We start from the raw sequence: 17683 nt of genomic DNA, 5'->3' as shown, positions 1-17683 counted from the left end.
TGGGTAGTTGGGAAAAGAAACAGAAAGATGATGGACCCCGGGGTGGTGGGGAAGGAGGGAGAGATGCTGGATGAAAGGGTAGTTGAGAAAAGGACAGATGGTGGATCTGGGGATGGTGGGGTCCATTGCTGAAGCTGCGGATATGGACACGAAAAAAAGGAAAGATGCCTGACCTCAGAGGGAGGGAAGGGAAACGGAAGGGGAGGACAGAGATGAAAGATGGATGGTTAGCACGGAGAAAGAAGAAAACGACAAATGGGCAGGAGACCCTAGCAAGCGAGTTATCAGAAGACAACCAGAGCCTGGGACCAACAAAAGGTAGAAAAAATAATTTTATTTTCTGTTTTGTGATTACAATATTTATTTTGTTTACACCACAGATATGTTGTAACCCTATATGTCTGCTAAGACTAAGTCTTAGTCACTTAGGGGTCCTTTTATTAAGGTGCACATTTAGCGTGCGCAAAATCAGTTAGCGTACCTTAATAAAAGGACCCCTAAGCATCTTAATTAAAAATTTGATCCACGACTTAGCCTTTTTTTCAGATTTCGGCCCCTTATGTGATTGAGTTTGATACCCCTGATGTAGAGTGAGGCAGTTAGGCGATGTAAATTTGGTTATTAATATAGACTTATATTTTGGATAGTATTACTGCTTTACAATATATTTGAACACTTTTATATACGTATTGAAAGGGTTCACAGTTAATGTCCTGGGTAAGTAGGTGGGAAGGGAAGGAAGGGGGATTTGTTCAGAGATGTTTGGGGGTTGCATAGAAGAAAAACTGTGCACTGGTATACTAATCTTTGTTTGTTTTGAATTAAAAAAAAAAGAAATATAAGTGGAAATAAAAAAGTAAATAAGAAAACAGATAAATGGGGGTGGTGGGTGGGCGGGGCATGGCCTGGTGGGCCCAGTGTACTTGTGTGCTTAGGGGCCTTCGAAGAATTAATCCTGCCCTGAATGCAGAAGAGGATACTACTTTCCACATGAGATGCCAGTGGTTCAAAGGCAGGCGTTAGAGTAACATAGTAACCTAGTAGATGATGGCAGATAAAGACCCGAATGGTCCATCCAGTCTGCCCAACCTGATTCAATTTAAATTTTTTGATTTTTTTCTTAGCTATTTCTGGGCAAGAATCCAAAGCTTTACCCTGTACTGTGCTTGGGTTCCAACTGCCGAAATCTCCGTTAAAACCTACTCCATCCCATCTACACCCTCCCAGCCACTGAAGCCCTCTCCAGCCCATCCTCCCCCAAACGGCCGTACACAGACACAGACCGTGCAAGTCTGCCCAGTACTGGCCTTAGTTCAATATTTAATATTATTTTCTGATTCTAGATCCTCTGTGTTCATCCCATGCTTCTTTAAACTCAGTCACCGTTTTCCTCTCCACCACCTCTCTCGGGAGCGCATTCCAGGCATCCACCACCCTCTCCGTAAAGTAGAATTTCCTAACATTGCTCTTGAATCTACCACCCCTCAACCTCAAATTATGTCCTCTGGTTTTACCATTTTCCTTTCTCTGGAAAAGATTTCTATGTTAATACCCTTCAATTATTTGAATGTCTGAATCATATCTCCCCTGTCCCTCCTTTCCTTTAGAGCAGGGGTGCCCAACGCGTCGATCGCGATCGACCAGTAGCTCAGGAAGGCAACTCGAGTCGATCGCACTCGTGTTGCCGTCCTGATCTACGGGCTGATCAGCCTGCCGCTGCTGAACATTAAAAAAAAAAACCAAAAAAACCGGCTTGGAGATTCAGCCCCTAGCAAACTTATGCTCCGGGCTCTAACGTGTGCGTGCAGGCTTCTCTTCTCTTCCCTCCGAAACCGGAAGTTATACCCTGGGAGGGGGAGGGGGGGGGGGGAGAAGGGAAGCCTGCACGCACATGTTGAGAGCCCTGAAGCAAGCGTTCGCTACGGGCTAAGGCGGGAGACAGGTTAGTGAAGGATTTCCTCTTCTTGCTGCCGGGTCCTGCCTACTTTCTGTTTCCGCGAAGGCAGGACCCGGCAGCATTTCCCCCAACAGTTCCTCGCGATGCTGGTCGGCCGAAGCAGGGAGAGGTTGGGGCGGCGTCGGCTTTTGGGCGTGTTATTGGCGTCGGCTTTCGGGCCTGTTATTGGTGGCGGTTTGGGTCCTGGTCCCCGATGGCAGTGTCTTGGGGGAGGGCAGGGAGAAAGAAAGAAAGAAAAAGGGCAGGCAGGGAGACAGAAGGAAAGAAGAGAAACAGAAAAAAAGGAAAGGGAGGCAGAGAGAAAGAAAGGGCAGGGAAGAGGAAGGAAAAGTTGGGGGAAGGAATGAGGTTTGGAGGAGAGGAAGCATACAGGTTGAAAGAAAGATTGGATGCACAGTCAGAAGAAGAAAGTGCAACCAGAGACTCATGAAATCACCAGTCAAGGTAGGAAAAATGATTTTATTTTAAATTTAGTGATCGAAATGTGTCTCAATTTATATCTGCTGTCTATATTTTACACTAAGGTCCCTTTTTACTAAACCGCAATAGAGTTTTTTAGCGCAGGGAGCCTATGAGCGTCGAGAGCAGCGCTGGGCATTCAGCGCAGCTCCCTGCGCTCTAAAAACTGCTATCGTGGTTTAGTAAAAAGGGAGGGGGGTATATTTTTGTCTATTTTTGTATGGTTGTTACTGAGGTGATAGTGCATAGAGTCATCTGCTTTGACCTCTTTGAAAAACCCTGGAATAGGAATGATGATTAACATTTTCTATGCGTACAGTGTGCGTTGTGTTTTTTTAAAATTTTATTGTTGGTAGATCATTTTGACTTGGTCATTTTAAAAGTAGCTCGCAAGCCCAAAAAGTGTGGGCACCCCTGCTTTAGAGTATACATATTCAGGGCTTCCAGGCTCTCCTCATACGTCTTCTGGCGCAAGCCTCCTATCATTTTCATCACTCTCCTCTGGACCGCTTCAAGTCTTCTTACGTCCTTTGCCAGATACGGTCTCCAAAACTGAACACAATACTCCAGGTGGGGCCTTACCAATGACCTGTACAGGGGCATCAACACCTTCTTCCTTCTACTGACTACGCCTCTCTTTATACAGCCCAGCATCCTTCTGGCAGCAGCCACTGCCTTGTCACACTGTTTTTTCACATTTAGATCTTCGGACACTATCACCCCAAGGTCCCTCTCCCCATCCGTACATATCAGCTTCTCACCTCCCAACATATATGGTTCCTTCTGATTATTAATCCCCAAATGCATTACTCTGCATTTCTTTGCATTGAATTTTAGTTGCTAGGCATTAGACCATTCCTCTAACTTTTGCAGATCCTTTTTCATATTTTCCACTCCCTCTTCATTGTCTACTCTTGGTATCATCTGCAAAAAGGCACACTTTTCCTTCTAACCCTTCAGCAATGTCACTCACAAACGAGTCTTTAATAGGACTCGCCAGAACCTCTCTGAGCTCCCTTAGTATCCAGGGATAGATCCTGTCTGGTCCCATCGCTTTGTCCACCTTCAGTTTTTCAAGTTGCTCATAAACACTCTCCTCCGTGAACAGCGCAGAATCTACTCCATTTTCTCGTGTATCTTCTCCAGTTTCTCGAGTATAACATTAAAATCCCAAGTAACTGGAGAAGTCTTGATTGGTGGCTTAGAATAGGACAGACCTTTCATGTATCTGAAAACTAACGGATACCCAGAACTGCAGGAAAAGCAGTAATACTGCTGATACGAACTCAGATAGAAGTACGGTAGTCTTGAGTCCAGTGTCAGAAAGTATAAAAGGTAGTCCAGGACTTATGGGATAGAACAAGTGACTGGATCCAGTGAGTGATGATTATGCCAAACAGTGAAGCGCTCTTAGTGCTTAATGATAAGCAGAAGCCCCATGTCCTAAAAGCAATTTACAAGTCCAGTTTCTGAGGCTCCTAACTACAAACTATTCCCTAAGGCCCAGATTCACTAAAGATAGGGAGTCAATCGCTGTTGGCAGATTCCTTTATTTTTAAAAAAATATATATTTTTATTAATTTTCAAAACTAATATAAAGTGCCAGACATAATAAAACAATGTAAGCACTTAAATTACTTAAATTCCATCAATAACAATGCAGAAGAAAAATATCCCTCCCCTCCCATCCAACAATTTAATCAAAAAATAAACCAAAAAGATTTCCCCCGTCCTGTCCTGGATATGTACAAAAATAAACAAAATAAAATAAAAGACAACTATGTTGAAGTAACAAAGGATGTCAACGGGCCCCAACCCAAATTTTAAAAATTGCTATGTCCCAACATATCAGCATTCATCTTTTCATATTTGTAACCTAAACATAAACTGGCCCACCAAAACGGAAAGTTGAAGCAGTGGCAATTTTTCCAATTGCGGGGTATCATTTGCATAGCTATCCCCGTCATAATTAGGAAAAGCCTGCCTTTGTAGCGATCCATGGGAGGCTCTGTTGGCCGATTCCTGTCTGATTTTAAAACAGCGATTCACTATCTGGTTTTGTGATCGGAAGGTTTAGTGCAGGGATCTCAAAGTCCCTCCTTGAGGGCCGCAATCCAGTCGGGTTTTCAGGATTTCCCCAATGAATATGCATTGAAAGCAGTGCATGCACATAGATCTCATGCATATTCATTGGGGAAACCCTGAAAACCCAACTGGATGGCGGTCCTCAAGGAGGGACTTTGAGACCCCTGGTTTAGTGAATCTAGCCCTAAGTTCCTTAAGCCTCTGGTGTAAGAACTCCCTCTTCAAGTTCAAGATTCTTCACCTCTGCCTATATTTCTCTCTTATCTAAAGGGAGACTTACAATTTTTCAAGCTCACCTGTTAATCTGCCTATCTGCTGTGTTCCCACTGCCAAATTTGTACTGCTCATACGAGTTCTATTATACACCTGAGACTATAGTATCATATATATGAAACAAATAGTGACAAATAGTATAATAAAAATAACAATGGAAACGAAGAAGAAATAAAACTAATCCCGTTTTAACTCACTGCTGTTTTCTCGCAAGAGCTAGCTATGCACAGTGGATTATATACAATTGCACCAAATGAAAGACTGCTTTGAGATATCCTATCAGTTTCTTTCAATATGCAATTTAAAAAAAAAAAATCCAACAGAGTTCTGGCTCTGTGACAAAGTTGTGATTTGTCTTGCCCCCCCAAAAAAATAAAGGGCTCCTTTTATTAAAGCGCGCTAAGGGGGTTAATGCGTCGGACATTTCATCACGCGCTAACCCCCGCGGCAGCCTAAAATCCGGTTCTTAGACAGTAACGCGGAAGACAAAGGCGCCCGCCGACAACTGAGCGCAAGATGGAGGCGCGCGCCGAAGAAAAAGACTGTTTTTAGGGGCTGCGACGGGGGGTTTTGTTGGGGAGCCCCCCCCCACTTTACTTAATACATATCGCGGCGGCGTTGTGGGGGGTTTGGGGGGTTGTAACCCCCCACATTTTAGTGAAAACGTAACTTTTTCCCTAAAAACAGGGAAAAAGTTAAGTTTTCAGTAAAATGTGGGGGGTTACAACCCCCCAAACCCCCCACAACGCCCCCACAACGTGGCGCGATCTGTATTAAGTAAAGTGGGGGGGTTCCCCCCCCACACCCCCTGTCGTAGCCCCTAAAAACAGTCTTTTTCTTCGGCGCGCGCCTCCATGCTATGCTCAGTTGTCTGCTCGCGCCTTTGTCCCGGCGCACTTTTGACCTGACACCCTAAAATCCTAACGCCTCGTCAATGGAGGCGTGAGGTACTAGCGCGGCAGGCGGTTTAACGCGCAGTATTCCGTGCGTCAAACCACTACCACGCCTTTGTAAAAGGACCCCAAAGACTTTTCTCTATTATGGTTGCGCCTGGCTTTAGCTGTTGCAAATAGCCTGTGCAGTTTTGAAACAGCACCGTTTTTGCCTATAAATTAAATCAGATATTAAGTGCAATTTTGAGTGACTAAATTTCTGGTGACCATGAAAGATTCACAAATGGTGCTGCAGAACGTCTGCTCAATTTTCAACATCTGGCCCCAAAATATGAATGGTTCTTAGCAAGGAGTTCTAATATGGGAAGGAAAAAAAAGCCACAATCTAGAAAATTGCCTGACTATTAGGGTGAATCATTTGTCAAGTTCAATCAAACATTTTTTTGGAATCTTCTTAATAAATCAATCCAAAATCGCTTGTTATTCAATTTTATACATCCTTTGTTATATTTGAATTGCGTTTCTTATGTTCTTTTGTCCCTTGATACTTAAATTTTGGCGATCCATTTGGGATCAAATAAATAGCATACTGGAAGTTCCATTGGCATTGATGTATGATGCAGTGCTACCGCCTAGAAGTCTCATGACTATGGCGGTATAAAAGAATAAAGTTATTATTATTATTATTGATGGCCAAGAGTCCAATAACTTCATAGAACAATAGATTGCTCTTTGGATATCACAGCAATCAACAATAAACTTGAACAAATCTGTCAATGGTTAGATATAAATAGGTTGGCCCTTAATATTGAAAAGACAAAAACGATGCTTTTCCCATGGAAAGAAACTCCTAAACTTATTGCCCCTATCACTATAAAAAATATTCCCTTGCAATTAGTTAATACCATTAAAATCCTAGGAGTTATATTTGATATAAATGAACTTTTCATGAACACATCGGTAGTATCGTCAAATCATCATTCTATAGACTCCGTCAAATTTGCTCCCTTTCACAATATCTTTGTTCAAAATCACTAAATATCCTTATCCATTCCTTAGTAATCTCTAAAATCGATTACTGCAATGCCCTTTTTAAAGGGATTGCACAAAATGAAATAAAACGGCTTCAAATCATACAAAATACTTCCATTAAACTTATAACAAAGAAAAAAAAATTTGACCACGTAACACCACTTCTCAAAAACGCTCACTGGCTTCCGGTATCGCATAGAATAACGTATAAAATATGCCTACTCACCTTTAAAGCAATGCTTTTCAAAACACCTGCATTCATTTTTAAATCACTGATCCCTTACTCCACAAACAGAATATTGCGGTCAAACGAACAGCATTTACTGACAATTCCATCTCTAAAGATCATTAATACCAGAAGACAATTTATCTTCTCAGTTACTGCCCCACAAATCTGGAACTCTCTGCCAATTTATTTAAGAGAAGAACATAATATTGATAAATTCAAGACCAATTTAAAAACATTCCTTTTCAAAGACGCTTTTGATTAATAAGTCTTACTCTGAATTCATTAATGCTGTATTTGACCATTCATTTTAATTCCCATCCTTGTGTTTTTGCCTGACCTCCTTTTCTATAATATTTTGTAGTTCGAATCCCCTCTTCCTCTTACTTGTGTTTTGTTAAGTTTGTTATAGTCTAGTTTACTTTAATGTTATGTTTAAATTAATGTTTTATTTTTAAAATTGTAATTTTAATTGTTTCTGTTCATCGCTTTGAAGTAAGATTAAGCGATTAATCAAAAATTTTAATAAACTTGAAACTTGATCATGACGGGAGTTGCCATACAACTTATTTGGAAAAATTGGGACAAGTTAAACTATAGTTTTTGGTGGGAATCCTTGTGCCAAACTTAAATAGTGTACCCGACGGGACCCGTTTCACCTTGATAGGCTTTTTCAAGGGTTCCAACTGGGAGCCCTGAATTCTGGCGTCCTCTTTATCACGGGTCGCCAGAATTCAGGGCTCCCAGTTGGAACCCTTGAAAAAGCCTATCAAGGCGAAACGGGTCCCGTCAGGTACATTATTATTGGAGCAAGCAATTCGAATATAATAAAGGATGTATAAAATTGAATAACAAGCGATTTTGGATTGATTGATTAAGAAGACTCCAAAAAAATGTTTGAACTTGACAAATGATTCACCCTAATAGTGAGGCAATTTTTTAGATTGTGGAGTTTTCCATTTTACCTCACTATCTATCTTCAATATTGGTCGTTTTAAGGAAAAAAAAGCCACATTTGTTTCTCAAGTCATTAAGTGAACTGTTACGTGATTAGCAGGAAAGGAATTCAGCTCTCCAGGCTACGAAACCCAAAATAGGCATTTAACAATTGGAAAGTGATGTACTGTAGTTTTTAAATACCTGCTTACCCCACTAGGAAGGATACCTGGGTTCAGTTTCTGGCCTTGATATCTGAAATTCTCCTCAATGCCCCCAGTAGCTCCCTTCACAACCTAAAGGGTTAAAACAAAAAGAAGAACAGCTGATAAATGAAGTGCAAATTGCTGCTCTCAAGACAATACCCTAGAACAGTTTCTTACTCAATCAGTAAGCAAAGAAGGGGCATGCACATTGGAGAACTGTTTCCAAGGCCCTGATGCACAAAGCTCCATCACCAAGGTGGTGGGAGCAATTTTTCCAGACCAGGTGATGCTCAGCATGAATAGCGTGCAAATTATATCCATGCTATTTGTGCGGTAACAGGGGGAGGAACTGTGCCCAGAGCTCCTCCTCCTCCCCATCCTTCCTGTCAGCTTAAAAATAAGTGCCTGGCAATAAAATAAGAAAGCCAGAATAAATTCAGGTCAAAAAAACATTCCTGCGTCTGAATTTGAACAGCAGGGCAAAGGAACCGCATCTTCTTCACTATTTGCTCATCGGTGAGCTAAAAGAAGCCACCATCACCCCTCCCAGACCGCTTTCCCGATCCACCTGCAGCTCCAGCTGGGACACAGGTTGTGAGAACGAATGCATCTCGCCGCCATGGTCCTCCTGCCACTCTCTCATGAAAATGGGAACAATTTGCCACTGCCACCATGGCCCCGGAGCCCAATCACCTGCTGCTTTTTGATTTTAATGGGTGCAGCTGTTGTGTGTGTGTGTGTATAACACACTCACAACCACTGAGCCCATTAAAAAAAAAAAACTAGCAGCTCCTGATCTCCCTGTAAGCCACAATCTACTGAGCCACAGGACTCCCCCGAAGCCGCCAGCTTCAGAGCTTCCTTCAATGCTGAGCTGATCTGATCGTGGCTTTGGCGTCATGATCAGATGAGTGGCAGGGGTATCCTAAAACAGCTGAGTGGTAGGAGAAGCCCTGAAGACGGCAGCTTTGGGGAATACTGCAACACAGTAGATCTGGGCTAGAGCAAGGGCCGCTGGTTTTTGAGTTTTGTTTTTTTTTTTAAAAGACACAGCTGTCCTGTGTGTGTTGTGTACCTCATACAGTACACACAGGACAGATGCAAGCAGGTTCAGACCTGCCACAAATTTTTGCCCTGTAAAAGGGGTCATTCCTTTTTGTGTATCGCAAGGAGAGTTAATTTAAATACTAATCAGCTCCTTGCGGTGCACTTGCATAGGATTCTTGGTGGCTGCTATGAAAATTACCATATGCTTGGAACAAACTGCCCAAATCCCTATGGTGGGTTCAGTCTCTGGTAGTGTTCAAGGCCCAGTTAAAAGTCCACCTCTTTGAGAGTGCTTTCAATGCCTAACTCCTCTCACCTTGGGTTCTGCAACCCCAACCCTATATGTCATGTCTGTTTGTCCAAGTTAGATTGTAAGCTCTTCTGAGCAGGGACCGTCTATAAATGTCAGCCCACCTGCTTTCGACTCCTAACTCCTCTCACCTTGGGTTCTGCATTACCAACTCTATATGTCATGTTTGTCTGTCCAAGTTAGATTATAAGCTCTTCAGAGCAGGGACCATCTATAAATGTCAGCCCACCTCTATGAGAGTGCTTTCGACTCCTAACTCCTCTCACCTTGGGTTCTGCATCCCCAACCCTATATGTCATGTCTGTCTGTCCAAGTTAGATTATAAGCTCTTCAGAGCAGGGACCATCTATAAATGTCAGCCCACCTCTATGAGAGTGCTTTCGACTCCTAACTCCTCTCACCTTGGGTTCTGCATCCCCAATCCTATATGTCATGTCTGTCTGTCCAAGTTAGATTATAAGCTCTTCAGAGCAGGGACCATCTATAAATGTCAGCCCACCTCTATGAGAGTGCTTTCGACTCCTAACTCCTCTCACCTTGGGTTCTGCATCCCCAATCCTATATGTCATGTCTGTCTGTCCAAGTTAGATTATAAGCTCTTCAGAGCAGGGACCATCTATAAATGTCAGCCCACCTCTATGAGAGTGCTTTCGACTCCTAACTCCTCTCATCTTGGGTTCTGCATTCCCAACTCTATATGTCATGTTTGTCTGTCCAAGTTAGATTATAAGCTCTTCCGAGCAGGGACCGTCTATAATTGTCAAAATGTACAACGCTGCATAAGCCTTTCAGCGCTATATAAGTGATAAGCAGTAGTAGTAGCAGCTATATAGAACCCTTTTGTGCATTGGCAGGAGAGCGTTCTGCAGCAGTAACACTGCTTTAATGAGTCTTACTGCCAGGGAAAGCTTTTGAGCATCAGAGCCCGAGACAGCACTGAACAAGTAATTCTCAAACCGGCAAAGCACTTTTAGATGTACTGGTCCTAGTGAAGAGGTACCATGAGCTTTTGAGATTACAATGGTAACAGTAACAGATAGTAGATATCAGCAGAAGATAACCCACCAGCTCATCTTATCCATACTCCTGTTCACACTGGGAGGATATATAAAACAAAATTCATCCTCCTCGGAAATAAACAAAGTCCCAACCATAACCAATTTAGAAATCAACGCAATTAACTACCCAACACAACGCACCCTAAAACCACAAGGAATGACAACAGACTGATGCAACCGCAAATCAATAAAACACAAAAATCATTCGCAGTCACGAGAAACTAAGACAAGTTTGAAAATTCTTCGAGAAAACACAATTCCAGCTCATAGTTCAGTCCCTAAAACTAGGCCTACTTGACTATTGTAACATCCTCTATCTCCCTTGCCCTACAACAATAACAAAACAATTACAAACAATTCAAAACACAGCATCGAGACTCATCTACTCATTGAGAAAACACGACCACATTACAGAAGCATACCTCAATTCACATTGGCTTCCAATCCCAGCAAGAATATTATTTAAACTCTACTGTCTACTTTATAAACTATAAACATAGTAACATAGTAGATGACGGCAGATAAAGACCCGAATGGTCCAACCAGTCTACCCAATCTGATTTAATTTAAATTTTTAAATTTTTTCTTCTTAGCTATTTCTGGGCAAGAATCCAAAGCTTTACCCGGTACTATGCTTGGGATCCAACTGCCGAAATCTTTGTTAAAACCTACTCCAGCCCATCTACACCCTCCCAGCCATTGAAGCCCTCCCCAGCCCATCCTCCACCAAACGGCCATATACAGACACAGACCGTGCAAATCTGCCCAGTACTGGCCTTGGTTCAATATTTAATATTATTTTCTGATTCTAGATCCTCTGTGCTCATCCTACGCTTCTTTGAACTCAGTCACAGTTTTACTCTCCACCACCTCTCTTGAGAGCGCATTCCAGGCATCCACCACCCTCTCCGTAAAGTAGAATTTCCTAACATTGTCCCTGAATCTACTACCCCTCAACTTCAAATTATGTCCTCTGGTTTTACCATTTTCCTTTCTCTGGAAAAGATTTTGTTCTACGTTAATACCCTTCAAGTATTTGAACGTCTGAATCATATCTCCCCTGTCTCTCCTTTCCTCTAGGGTATACATATTCAGGGCTTCCAGTCTCTCCTCAAACGTCTTCTGACGCAAGCCTCCTATCATTTTCGTCACCCTCCTCTGGACCGCTTCAAGTCTTCTTCAAACGGAGACAGCCCAACCTACCTGAACAACCGCCTCATCCAAATCACCTCAAGCAGGCACAGAAAACCTCACACTCCATTCACACACCCTCCAATCAAACAAGTTAAATGGAAAAAACTATATGATGGCCTCCTAGCCACTCAAGCAGCAAAATTAGACAACCAAATCTCCAATCTACTGATAACGACCCCAGACTACAAAACATTCAGAAAAGAAATAAAGACTATATTTTTCAAGAAATCCCTGAAAAAGACTTAACACCACAAGCTTCTGTCTTTCCTCCCACCACCTCCCCGACCCCCCCCCCCCCCCCAGAAAAAAAAACAAAAAAAAAAACTTGACCTACTCTTTATCTTCCCTGGAAATGACCTGATATTCTCTCTATCTCCCCTGAAAAATGACCAAATATCTTTTTGTAATCCACCTTGAACCGCAAGGTAATGGTGGAATAGAAATCCATAATATAATGTAAGGTAATATATGCCTTCCTCCAATCATAAGTACATAAGTATCACCATAATGAGGCAGACCAAAGGTCCATCAAATCCAGTACACTATCTCTAACCGTGGCCAATCCAGGCTACAAGAACTTGGTCCTGGCAAGATCCCAAAAGAGTAAAACAGATTTTATGCTGCTTATTCCAAGTATAAACAGTGACTTTCCCAAATCTATCTTACAGTATATTTTGGGGGGAAAGAGTAAACAAGGGATTCATATTGAACCGTTCCACTCCACTCAGTATTATATAGACCTAGAGTTCCCCCACCCATCTCATTTTGTTCTCCAAGCTGAAGATCCCTAGCTTTCGCCTTTTCACAAAGAAAAGTCGCCCCATCCCCTTCATCATTTTTATTACCCTTCTCTGTACTGAATCTTGAGCAATTGTAGGAGCCTGCCGGGACAGATTGGGTATTCTTAAGAATTTTCCCTATTACTATTCAGTGTATTGTAAACCACTGAATGAATCTCTTCTTGAAAATTAATCAATACCAATAAATAAATATCACTTCTTACCCAAATCAATTTTTGATCAACAGCAGACCAAAGGATAGAAGTGTCTTTCCAAAGAATGATATGATACAGGAATCCCTATAGTCAAGGCTTTTGGAAGACGGCAGGTAGAACAGAGATTGTCCACCGATTTGTTGTTTCATGCTAGTACACTGCAGAGAAAACTCAGAGATACTCCAAAATGTTTCCCTACAGACAGAAGATGGGGTAGATTCCAATTGCTATTGCTGGTGGTAAATTCTGGACCTCTTCCTATACTACTCCCTTTGGCTAGCTAGAGGCATCAACAAGCATCTTGGCTTACTTGCTGTTGCCAACTCTTCTGCTATCTTCCTTCGTAATTGCTCAGGACTACTGGGGCTCATGAAACTTATGAAGATAAGAATTTCCATACTGGGACAGATCGAAGGTTCATCGAGCCCAGTATCCTGTTGCCAACCCAGGTCCCAAGTACTTAGCTAGATTCCAAGTAATAAAACAGATTTTATGATTCCAATTTGGAGGGGCAGCAACAGTTAACAAGCACTGCTTATCCAAATCCTCTTTTTAGCAGAAAGTTTTCTCAAGGGAGGAAAGGAACGTGGTGCCAAGCTGGTGGGAGGAAAGATGGTGATATCATGGGATGTATGAGGACAGCGAAAAAAATGAGGACACCAAAAGGTGAGAGAATGAAAAAGAGCAATTGGGTAGTAGTAATAGTAAAACCAATGCTAAAATGAATTAGCAACTACAGTTAAACCTTGGTTTGCGAGCATAATTCATTCTAGAAGCATGCTCGTAATCCAAAGCACTCGTACATCAAAGCAAATTTCCCCATAGGAAATAATGGAAACTCAGACGATTCATTCCACAACCCAAAAACTTTAATACAAAATACTATATGTACTCATATTGCAAGACTTTGCTTGTTTAGAACAGTCGCTACACTCTTGCAGTGTCAGAGAGAGAAGAACCATCGGCTCAGTTGTGATGATGTGACGCGTATATACACGTATTGCAAGACTTTGCTTGTTTAGAACAGTCGCTACACTCTTGCAGTATCAGAGACAGAAGAACCATCGACTCAGTTGTGATGATGTGACACGTATATACTGTATGTACTCGTATTGCAAGACTTTGCCTGTTTAGAACAGTCGCTACACTCTTGCAATGTCAGAGAGAGAAGAACCATCGGCTCAGTTGTGATGATATGACGGGTATATACTGTATGTACTCGTATTGCAAGACTTTGCTTGTTTAGAACAGTCGCTACACTCTTGCAGTATCAGAGAGAGAAGAACCATCGGCTCAGTTGTGATGATGTGACACGTGTATGTATACTGTATGTACTCGTATTGCAATACTTTGCTTGTTTAGAACAGTCGCTACACTCTTGCAGTGTCAGAGAGAGAAGAACCATCGGCTCAGTTGTGATGATATGACGGGTATATACTGTATGTACTCGTATTGCAAGACTTTGCTTGTTTAGAACAGTCGCTACACTCTTGCAGTGTCAGAGAGAGAAAAACCATAGGCTTAGTTGTGATGATGTGACGCGTGTATACTGTATGTACTCGTACTGCAAGACTTTGCTCGTTTAGGATAGTCGCTACACTCTTGCAGTGTCAGAGAGAGAAAAACCATAGGCTCAGCTGTGATGATGTGACGCGTGTATACTGTATGTACTCGTATTGCAAGCTTCATCCAAGGCAAGGCAAATCATAGGTTGCATACGCAGGAGTTTCGTCAGCCGTAAGCCTGAAGTCATTATGCCATTGTATAGATCCATGGTGAGGCCCCACCTAGTATACTGTGTGCAATTCTGGAGGCCGCATTACCGTAAGGATGTGCTGAGACTGGAGTCGGTCCAGAGAATGGCCACCCGGATGGTCTCGGGACTCAAGGATCTCCTGTACGTGGAATGGCTGGATAAGTTGCAGCTGTACTCACTCAAGGAATGCAGAGAGAGGGGTGACATGATCGAGACATTCAAGTATCTCACGGGCCGCATCGAGGTGGAAGAAGATATTTTCTTTTTCAAGGGTCCCGCGGCAACAAGGGGGCATCCGTGGAAAATCAGGAGCGGGAAACTGCACAGGGACACCAGGAAATTCTTTTTCACTGAAAGGGTGGTTGATCGCTGGAATAGTCTTTCACTTCAGGTTATTGAGGCCAGAAGCGTGCCTGATTTTAAGGCCAAATGGGATAGACACGTGGGATCTATTCACAGAGAAAGGTAGGGGAGGGTCATTGGGGTGGGCAGACTAGATGAGCCATGGCCCTTATCTGCCGTCTATTTCTATGTTTCTATGTTCTATGACTTTGCTCGTTTAGGACAGTCGCTACACTCTTGCAGTGTCAGAGAGAGAAGAACCATCGGCTCAGTTGTGATGATGTGACACATGTATAATGTATGTACTCGTATTGCAAGACTTTGCTCGTTTAGGACAGTCGCTACACTCTTGCAGTGTCAGAGAGAGAAGAACCATCGGCTCAGTTGTGATGATGTGACGCGTGTATACTGTATGTACTCGTATTGCAAGACTTTGCTCGTTTAGAACAGTCGCTACACTCTTGCAGTGTCAGAGAGAGAAGAACCATCGGCTCAGTTGTGATGATGTGACACATGTATAATGTATGTACTCGTATTGCAAGACTTTGCTCGTTTAGGACAGTCGCTACACTCTTGCAGTGTCAGAGAGAGAAGAACCATCGGCTCAGTTGTGATGATGTGACGCGTGTATACTGTATGTACTCGTATTGCAAGACTTTGCTCGTTTAGAACAGTCGCTACACTCTTGCAGTGTCAGAGAGAGAAGAACCATCGGCTCAGTTGTGATGATGTGACACGTGTATAATGTATGTACTCGTATTGCAAGACTTTGCTCGTTTAGGACAGTCGCTACACTCTTGCAGTGTCAGAGAGAGAAGAACCATCGGCTCAATTGTGATGATGTGACGCGTGTATACTGTATGTACTCGTATTGCAAGACTTTGCTCGTTTAGAACAGTCGCTACACTCTTGCAGTGTCAGAGAGAGAAGAACCATCGGCTCAGTTGTGATGATGTGACACGTGTATAATGTATGTACTCGTATTGCAAGACTTTGCTCGTTTAGGACAGTCGCTACACTCTTGCAGTGTCAGAGAGAGAAGAACCATCGGCTCAATTGTGATGATGTGACGCGTGTATACTGTATGTACTCGTATTGCAAGACTTTGCTCGTTTAGAACAGTCACTACACTCTTGCAGTGTCAGAGAGAGAAGAACCATCGGCTCAGTTGTGATGATGTGACACGTGTATAATGTATGTACTCGTATTGCAAGACTTTGCTCGTTTAGGACAGTCGCTACACTCTTGCAGTGTCAGAGAGAGAAGAACCATCGGCTCAGTTGTGATGATGTGACGCGTGTATACTGTATGTACTCGTATTGCAAGACTTTGCTCGTTTAGAACAGTCGCTACACTCTTGCAGTGTCAGAGAGAGAAGAACCATCGGCTCAGTTGTGATGATGTGACACGTGTATAATGTATGTACTCGTATTGCAAGACTTTGCTCGTTTAGGACAGTCGCTACACTCTTGCAGTGTCAGAGAGAGAAGAACCATCGGCTCAGTTGTGATGATGTGACACGTGTATAATGTATGTACTCGTATTGCAAGACTTTGCTCGTTTAGAACAGTCGCTACACTCTTGCAGCGTCAGAGAGAGAAGAACCATCGGCTCAGTTGTGACGTGTGTATTGCAAGACTTTGCTTGTATATCAAGTTAAAATTTAATAAAATGTTTTGCTTGTGTTGCAAAACACTTGCAAACCAAGGTTTTACTGTATTTAAAAAGATTAGCTGTTGGATAAGTTAGAAATACTGTGAATCCTCATCAGAACAATGAAAAGATGATGGAAGATATTACTATAATGAGTCCTTACATCAATGTGTACGTTTAGGCCATTATCTTTTCACTCTAATAGATGAAAATGTATTTGAACTTAGCTTTAATTATTCACCTTTTCCAAATGTGAACGCCAGGCAAGTTACAATCAGGTATATTAGTTAAATTGTAAGCCCACTTGGGAAAGGAATCAAGTTGTACCTGAGGCAACAGAAGGTAAAAATGACATAACCAAGGTTATACTAGGTTCAGTTGTCCCTACACATTACAAAGAACACATGCTCGATTTTATTGCCAATTCTCTCAACTTTCCAGGGGAACATTAGCACCAATGATTTCAACTAATCACTTTCTCTTAGATTTTTAGCTAAAAATTCCCCAAATTGTTAAATATACAGAAACCATTGTAAGAGATTATTGGAGTAGGAATAACATTAATAGATGAATTCTGTCAGAAAGTCAGTACTAAATTAATCCCTAAAATTTCCCTCCAATTGTCATGTTGCAAAACTGGAATACTTAAATTTTAGGTACTTTAAATATATTAGCAGCTTTGGTTAAAAAAGAGAGAGAGATTAAAAACAAGAGAAATCTCTCCCTCTCAGTATACATTACACCCCTGAAATTCATGGGAGTTCCGTTCCAGGAACCCATGCGAATTTTGAAAAACCATGAATACGGTTTTTCGCCTGTCAAGAGGCAGGAGAGGACAGCTTGGGTATAGAAAATCACTTGCGGTAAGCTCCGACCACCTCTTCCTATTACTAAAGTCAGGGTACACCAATAAGGAGCTGCTTCGTCACACCAGATAGCGTGTCAAAGCAGCTCCTGATTGGTGTAACCATGAGTTTAGTACAAGGAAGTGGCGGTCGACAAATTCCGCAAATTACTGAGTCTGCAATTTGCGAACCGTGAATTCACGGGGGTTTATTGTACTGCTAATTAAAAAAAAGGGAAAGGTAGACTAGAAAGACCATGGAGAGGGGGCACTGTTAAGCATTGCAGAGTATATCTGCCTAGACCTTTAGCTCCTGACTTGGGATGCCATACCCTTTTGTTCTGCAGATCCTGCAATACCCTCAAGCACTCTTGATCCTCCAAAAAAGCTAAAATGAAATCTCCATTATACCACGAAG

General features: G+C 42.3%; 1 protein-coding gene across 7 annotated transcripts in view; it reads right to left on the bottom strand.

Moving 5' to 3' along the window:
- Nucleotides 1-17683, bottom strand: part of TSNARE1 (t-SNARE domain containing 1) — an 843012-nt gene that overhangs the window by 775479 nt on the left and 49850 nt on the right. For 4 of the 7 annotated variants that reach the window (XM_033933057.1, XM_033933062.1, XM_033933064.1 and 1 more), the window contains exon 2: nucleotides 8074-8157. The exons of 1 other annotated variant lie outside the window; for it this stretch is intronic. The gene's annotated coding sequence lies outside the window, so the exon portion shown is untranslated. Of the gene's footprint in view, nucleotides 1-8065; nucleotides 8158-17683 lie in introns of all 7 variants that reach the window. 2 more of the 7 variants (XM_033933058.1, XM_033933059.1) reach the window with 2 other exon arrangements.

This window comes from Geotrypetes seraphini, chromosome 2 (assembly GCF_902459505.1).
Source record: "Geotrypetes seraphini chromosome 2, aGeoSer1.1, whole genome shotgun sequence".
Classification (NCBI taxonomy): Eukaryota; Metazoa; Chordata; class Amphibia; order Gymnophiona; family Dermophiidae; genus Geotrypetes; species Geotrypetes seraphini.
Note: the sequence above shows the minus strand (reverse complement) of the source record. Positions and strands in the feature narration are given on the sequence as shown.